We start from the raw sequence: 7,111 nt of genomic DNA, 5'->3' as shown, positions 1-7,111 counted from the left end.
TCTATTATTCTGAGTTACCCAGTCTGTGGTACTTCGTTATGGCTGTCCTAGTTGAGTTTGATTAATTATTGCATTGGATTTTCCTGGATTAGTAGTTTTCAGAGGGTTTATTTTTGTGTATTTGAGGAAAGTGGGCAGAGAGCCAAGGTAACATGCCAGCTCCGAGCCCTAATGAGACTCTTCTTTGCTGCTCCTTCAGAGACAGATAGTTTCCACAACTGTGGCTTGACTGTGCATGTAGCCCCAGCTTTTCACCTGATTTTTACCAAATAAATCTGGGAAGGCTTAGGTTGCCAGCCCTTCTTACCTTAGGTTTTTCACTGGCTTTTACAAGTTCTGTGCTTGCTATACAAGCCATGGTAATGGATATGTGATCTTTTGAATACCAAGACCTCTTTCTCCTCTGCTTTTTCTTTTACTTCTTCCCTTATGCTCCATCTCAATGGCTTTTGTTAGCCCTATGCTTATTTTGGAGTTTGCAAATATATTGATACATTTTACTAAAAATGCAATATAAAGGATTTTTTGTTGTTGTTATTGTTTACCTGTTGCTTTTCTATGATTGATAGAAAGGAGAATGCAGATTTACACACCCTTGTTCATGGGTGAAGACTCGGCATGCACCTTGAAAGCTTTTGGCAATGGTAAGAACAGAAATAGAAATCGCGTAAGACTAAGGGGTGATTTTGTGTTTTTCTTTTACCAGGCAGCAGATTGGAATCGTGACAAATAATGGTGGCATCCCTTAAAGGGAGCAACTTTGTCAGTTTTGTGTAGTCACAGAAATATCCTGATTCTGTTTCTCCCAAACACAACCCACAGCATCAATATGCAACTGGTCTCTCACAGATATGTCACTTTAGATTTTTAAAATGCTGTCAGAAAAACGCTTGGGTCTTCTCAGTGAATGAGGTTTCTGTGTTTTCTATTTAAAACTTCAGCAAAATTAGTGTTTCTGATTCTTTTTGACTTGGAATCCATGGAATATTTTAGCATTCTTTCCTTCAACAAATATTTACTAAGCGGTTTCAGTTTACTTAGTTTTGTGGCTGGAGTGGGAGATAAACAATGAACAGATGAGATATTTCCATTCCTGCATGAAGCTCAGTTTAATTTCTTTCAGAAGGAGTTGCATAAAAAAAATTCCCTGATGGATATGTCATCAGAAACATAGGTTATATTTATCTTTTAGGTCTTTTTTATTAGCTGCATCAGTAAAATAGTGTCTAAGTCACCCTAAGTCACCTTGTTACTTAGTCCCTGGAAGAATTAGGCATGTTCTTAACTAAAAGTAATAAAGAAACCATGATAGCACTGTTATATTAAAGTTTTCACTTTTTTTTTTTTCTCCGAAGAACATTCTTCATGCTTCAGGGAGGTTAAGATCACAAGGTTTGAAATGGGATAGACTCGGATTCAAACCCTAGCCGACCGCATAACTGGGAAGTTACTTAGGCTGAATGAGATTCAATTTCCTCTGCTGGAAAATGAAAATAATAATCCTAATCTCTCTAGTTTGTTAGGAGTATTAAACACACAAAACAGTATGAATCTCTTTGCACGGCACACAGGAAGAATAGTCTTATTGTTGGTATAGTTATTTATGGCACTGTGCATTAAAGTTCATTGTCTCTTACACACTCCAGGTATGGCCACTGAGTGGCCTCCTCTGTATGGTCCTCTATTGTACAGAGATTTTTATTTATTTTTTATTTTTTTTTAATAATAAATTTATTTTTATTGGTGTTCAATTTGCCAACATACAGAATAACATCCAGTGCTCATCCCATCAAGTGCCCCCCTCAGTGCCTGCCACCCAGTCACCCCCACCCCCCGCCCTCCTCCCCTTCCACCACCCCTAGTTCATTTCCCAGAGTTAGGAGTCTTCATGTTCTGTCTCCCTTTCTGATATTTCCTACCCATTTCTTCTCCCTTCCCCTCTATTCCCTTTCACTATTATTCATATTCCCCAAATGAATGAGACCATATAATGTTTGTCCTTCTCCGATTGACTTACTTCACTCAGCATAACACCCTCCAGGTCCATCCACGTCAAAGCAAATGGTGGGTATTTGTCATTTCTAATGGCTGAGGAATATTCCATTGTACAGAGAATTTTAAAAATCATCTCCTCTAACCCACAGTCTTATTTACTCTGTTCTTTATTTTTGTTCTTGTTGTTGATGATGGTGATCTATTTTGCATTGAATTTTGTTTTGTTTTATTTTGTTTTGCTTTTCTCTATTTATTTTGTCTTTGGCCCAGGGATGGCCATAAACATTTCTTAGAAAAGTAAGCCTTATAGTGTTAAGTCCTTTTAAACATCTATCCTCCTTGCAAGCAGAACTTTCTGGAGGTGGAGAGCTTAGACTTTTATGAAGGCCACAGTTGCCTGTGCAGTTGCATCCAAGTTAACTCTGGTCATTGGTGGCTGTTTTAGCAGCAAAAGCTATACCACGGTCATGGATATGAGATATTTCGAATACTGGGTCGTACAAGATGAGTTTTAGTGGTTTCCCAAGCACTAACCAGGACAGAAGCAACTCCAAACAGTGTCTTGATTCCATGAACAATCCAACAAAGATGATAGAAATATTAATTTCAACCTCTCCTCAGTTATGGTCCTGCACTCAGAACTACCTCTGAAATCAAAGGTAGAAGTAGATACAGTTTTAACAACATCGTTATCAGGGAAGATAATAATGATGGGTGATGGGTAGATGATGTCAAAGAAACAAGGACTACTGAGAGTCCTACGCTCTCTTATAATTCTGACTTTTTAAGTCTGTAGGTGGACTCAAGGGAAGTGATTATATTTTCCCATTTCTTTCATCATCTGAAATGTCACCTACAGTGTGATTAGACTCATAGACTCTGGAGCCAGACTTCCTTGTTACAAATATTGGTTTTTTGTATCTACTTCATTTAATCATTAGGATATAACCTAATGATTAAGTGAGCTAATGCAAGGAAAAATGTATAGAACATAGAAAGTGAGCACATGAAAGTGAGTGAGTGAGTAAGTGAGATGACTCCCATGTCAGGCTGCCATTTGGTAGAGGTCAAGAAAGTGTAAGACCGTCATCTCAACTAAAACCAGCAAGCCTCAAAGAGTGTCAGTGTCCTCAAGCTAAGACTGCTCTTCTATAGGATTCCTCATCTCCATCATTAGGAGCCAAGCGTGAGGCCCTTAGTAGTTCTTGCTTCCTGTCCCTAAACACTCATGACCTTTCAATCACTTTGTGCTTTTGGTGCATCAGAAGTGAAGTCATGATATCCCTCATCTCTGTTCATACTCTTTCATACTCCGGACTCTAGTTCTAGGGTTCCAGGCATTGCCTTTTCTAATCTGCCACAGGCCCAGCTCTGAAACCCTAGAATTCTGTGTGAATTAGATCCTTTTTATCTTCAGTCTCACTTGTGAACTTTCTGTTTTCCTTTTGCTGAAACCAAAACATGGCTAGAAACAAAACAAAACAAAACCCAAATACCAAACCAAACAAACAAAAACCATGACTCTACTATGATAATAATGCATCTCTGAAGCCTTTGCAAGGGGTGAATGCTTTCTTTCCCAAGTCCCTCATACTATGGGGCCTGGAATTTTCAGGCCATCCTCTCGTTCTCCTTCACCCTTCCTTGGCTTTCCTTCTGATGTCCTATCCCCTACTGCAAACTCTCCATAATCTCAACTGTGCACGTTCTAGTATGCCGATCTTGTACCCTGCACCTATGTGGAACTGTTTATTAGTTCTAATAGTTTTGATAGAATTGATGGATTCTAATAGTTTTTGATGCAAAACCATGTCATCCATGAACAGAGATGGTTTTATTCTTCCTTTTACATTTTATTTCTTTTCCTTGTCTAATTGCTGTGGCTAAAAGCTCCAGTGCAATGTGAGTACTAGTGGGGAGAGAGGCATCCTTCTTTTGCTCCTGATCTTGGGAGGCAAAATTCAATATTTCATAATAAAGCATCATGTGAACTGTGGATTTTTCATAGATGCTTTTTATTTGGATGAACAAATTCCTTTTTACTTGTAATGCTTTTTTCTGTTTCTCCCACGAAGAGTTGTTAAATGTTTTCAAATGCTTTGTCTGCATCTACTGAGATGATTGTGTGGTTTTGTCTTTTACTGTATTAATATGTGCATTACATTTATTGATTTCTTTTTTAGAGAGGGAGAGAGAGCGCATGTGCACCTGTGAGCAGTGGGGTGGGGGGCAGAGGGAGAGAGAGAGAATCTTGAGCAGACTCCACACCCAGTGCAGAGCCTGACTCGGTGCTGGATCTCGAGACCCTAAGATCATGACCTGAGGCAAAATCAAGAGTCGGACACTTAACTAACTGAGCCACTCAGACCAGTCACTCACATTTATTAATTTTTGGATGTTAAGCCAACCTTGAATTTTTAGAATAAATTCCACTTGATTCGGTCCTTTTTATGAATTGTTGAATTTGGTTTGCTAGTATTTTTTGACCACTTTTTTTTTTCATATAAATTACTAAGTGATATTGTTCTGTAGTTTTCTTGTGATGTTTTTGTCTGGAATTGTTATCAGGGTAATACTGGGCTCCAAATGAATTGGGAAATATCTCCTGCATGTCTACTTTTTGGATATCATCCAAAAGAATGTGGTAATCTAATGTTGAAATTGTGAACCACCTCCAAGTAGTAGTTCACTGTGTCCAACAGAGACAGATAGTATTTGGAATTAGATCACCATTCTGTGCGGAAACTTGGCTAAGATATTTAACATTATTGAGCTTCACTTTCCTCACCTGCAACATAGGATTATTAAATCTACACATAGGATTTCATGGAGATTGATTAGTAGAATCCCTGGCATAATAAATACTTGCTATATGGTCACTATTATTTAAGAAACATTTGTGCCTACTAATCAATAGTAAGAGTTCCTGACCAGGTAAAGATTTTATTTGCACTCAGACTTGATGACTAAGTAGTATGATAGTGGTTGTATTTGAAATAAAAATGTTCAATAAGTAGAAATATTTCAGAAGGTATCAGAAACCAAATTTTCAAGGGGAACTGTTAGGTTTAGACTTGGTTTAAGTTTTGCTTTTCATTAGAAAAGTAACTTGACCTCCCTTCCCTCATCTTGAAAATGGTACAGGAAGTACCATGATGGGTATAGCATTGGGAGTGACTTTCACTTTTCTCTAAAAGTAAAAGGCAGTCAAAGAGTGGGAGTTTCCTTTCTTCCCATCTTTCAGAGATTGTTTTCCCACCGACGCTGAATTTTACCAGGTTTGTTCCTTAGGGATGTTCTTTAGAGATTCTTTAAGAGCATATTTTCTTATAATCCCTAATTATTATTATTATTTATTTATTTATTTTAAAGATTTTATTTATTCATGGGAGACACACACACACACACACACACACACACACACACACAGAGAGAGAGAGAGAGAGAGAGAGGCAGAGGCACAGGCAGAGGGAGAAGCAGGCTCCATGCAGGGAGCCCGACATGGGACTCGATCCCGGGTCTCCAGGATCGCGCCCTGGGCTGAAGGCGGCGCTAAACCACTGAGCTACTCGGGCTGCCCCCTAATCCCTAATTATTGATACTCTTCCTATCAAGTTTACAGAAGAAAGCACTGAATTTTATTCTTTAGCCAGACTGTGGGATGATGGAATAATATTGTCACAGAATTCTTGGAAAGTAGGCTGGCTTTGCTGTCTATTGCTATTTTCTGGTTTAGAATATAGCACAGGGACTCTGTCTAGATTGTTTGCCATACAGCATTTACCAGTTTTTAATTAGCCTTTGATGGTATTTTCAAAAGTTTTATTGACTTGACTATGACAAATATAAGATGATAAAAATGAAAAAAGTAAAAGTCTCAAATAACTTTTTTTTTAAATAACTACTACGAACAGGTTTATTTGTCTTAATTCAGTTGATTTTTTTCCTTAAACTGGATTTATTTGTTTGTAGATGGGATATGATTCTCTAGATGCTCCAAATGGGTAGCTCTGGTTCTTAGAAAGCAGGTTCCTTAATTTTTTCAATCTGAATTTCTAAGTTAGTCCCTCTTGCCTGACCTAAATCTTCCTTATTCTGATTAAAAATTGTAAAGCCCATGTTCCACTTTTGGTCTTAAAAGTAGCTCCTAAGCCTTCTTGGCATAATATTAGCAATGATTATATAGTGAAATGATGTTGGCAGGATGTTAGTTAGATCTGCCTCTCCCCTATCTTAACAAACACTGTGGTGATCTTCACAGAGCACAGTGCTCACAATGGGATCCTGCAAAAGAAGGAAAGTTGGGCACACCAAATTGCAAGGCTTGCTTCATGGAAAATGAATGGGAAGAAGGCAGGAAGTGGCTGGCAAATGTAGGAAGGGGCAGCTTTAGGAATTCTCTTAAATTGGAAGATTTTATTAAGCACAAAACTTAGGAATTATTCAGTGATTTATCCTCTGCATTTTTAAAAGAAATGGATAAATGGCCTTCTTTGTGGAATTATGTCATATGCCATGTCTAGGGACAAAAACTAACAGGCTGGTGTTTATGTATGGTCACCCATTCCATGTGATTGTCTGGCATTTTCTTTTCTTTGGTGAAATTTCTAGTTCTAGCTAAGAACTAGCCACAATGAAATAATGATTACATTAACTATGGAAGGAAAAAAGATGGAAAAGAATAGTACCTAGTCTTAATAGTAGTTGAGCTTAGATGGGCTCTGTATGATTCTACTTTATAATTTCTACTTTTCTGTAATTTTAAATTTTCTTTGAGAAGTGTGTTTCAATGAGTATTTATAATTTTAAAAATGAGTTTGCATTTTATCTAAATAAAGAAATCTAATGGGTGCATCAAGTACCCGAGTCAGTCTGTTCCTTCAAGCTATTTTTACTTAGTCAAACACAATGCTGATTATCTTAAATACCATGATATATGTAATTTTCTTACTTAGCATAAAATGCATACCAGGATTAAGATAGAGAATATAATTATTTGTCAATCTCCATTTTTCAACATGTAGCAATAAGAGAATAATTTTAAAAATAAGAGTATTTAAAATGTATTAATATCTGAATGTTAATTTTAATATTTTCTCTTTTTCTGTCTTTCACT

This window comes from Canis lupus, chromosome 6, assembly GCF_011100685.1.
Source record: "Canis lupus familiaris isolate Mischka breed German Shepherd chromosome 6, alternate assembly UU_Cfam_GSD_1.0, whole genome shotgun sequence".
In the NCBI taxonomy this organism is placed as follows: Eukaryota; Metazoa; Chordata; class Mammalia; order Carnivora; family Canidae; genus Canis; species Canis lupus.
The sequence above is the reverse complement of the archived record's forward strand: the minus strand, read 5'-3'. Positions refer to the sequence as shown.